Genomic DNA, 341 nt, shown 5'->3' on the forward strand with positions numbered 1-341 from the left:
AAAAACAATGAAAGAAGCAATTTAAATGGCTTTGGATGTTTGTATGATTATTATTATTCACTGTTCTGATTTTCATCAAATATTTTTAAACAGTGGAACTTCTGTGTTCTCAGAGTGTGTAAATGATTTATATTCACTTACGTGTGAATTAGTGTACAAAATGTTTTACAATCTAAAAAACTCGTGATCGGACGAATGGATACGATTTATATTGCTTTGGAAATTGTGAATTATACACAAATTGAACATACAAAAATGGTGTGTTATGTGTTATACCATATTTATAACAAAAATATATGCTGTCCATGTCACAGTTGTATATACAATACATATTTCACGTC

This window comes from Entamoeba invadens (genome assembly GCF_000330505.1).
Source record: "Entamoeba invadens IP1 unplaced genomic scaffold scaff_1105074725955, whole genome shotgun sequence".
NCBI lineage: Eukaryota > Evosea > Mastigamoebida > Endamoebidae > Entamoeba > Entamoeba invadens.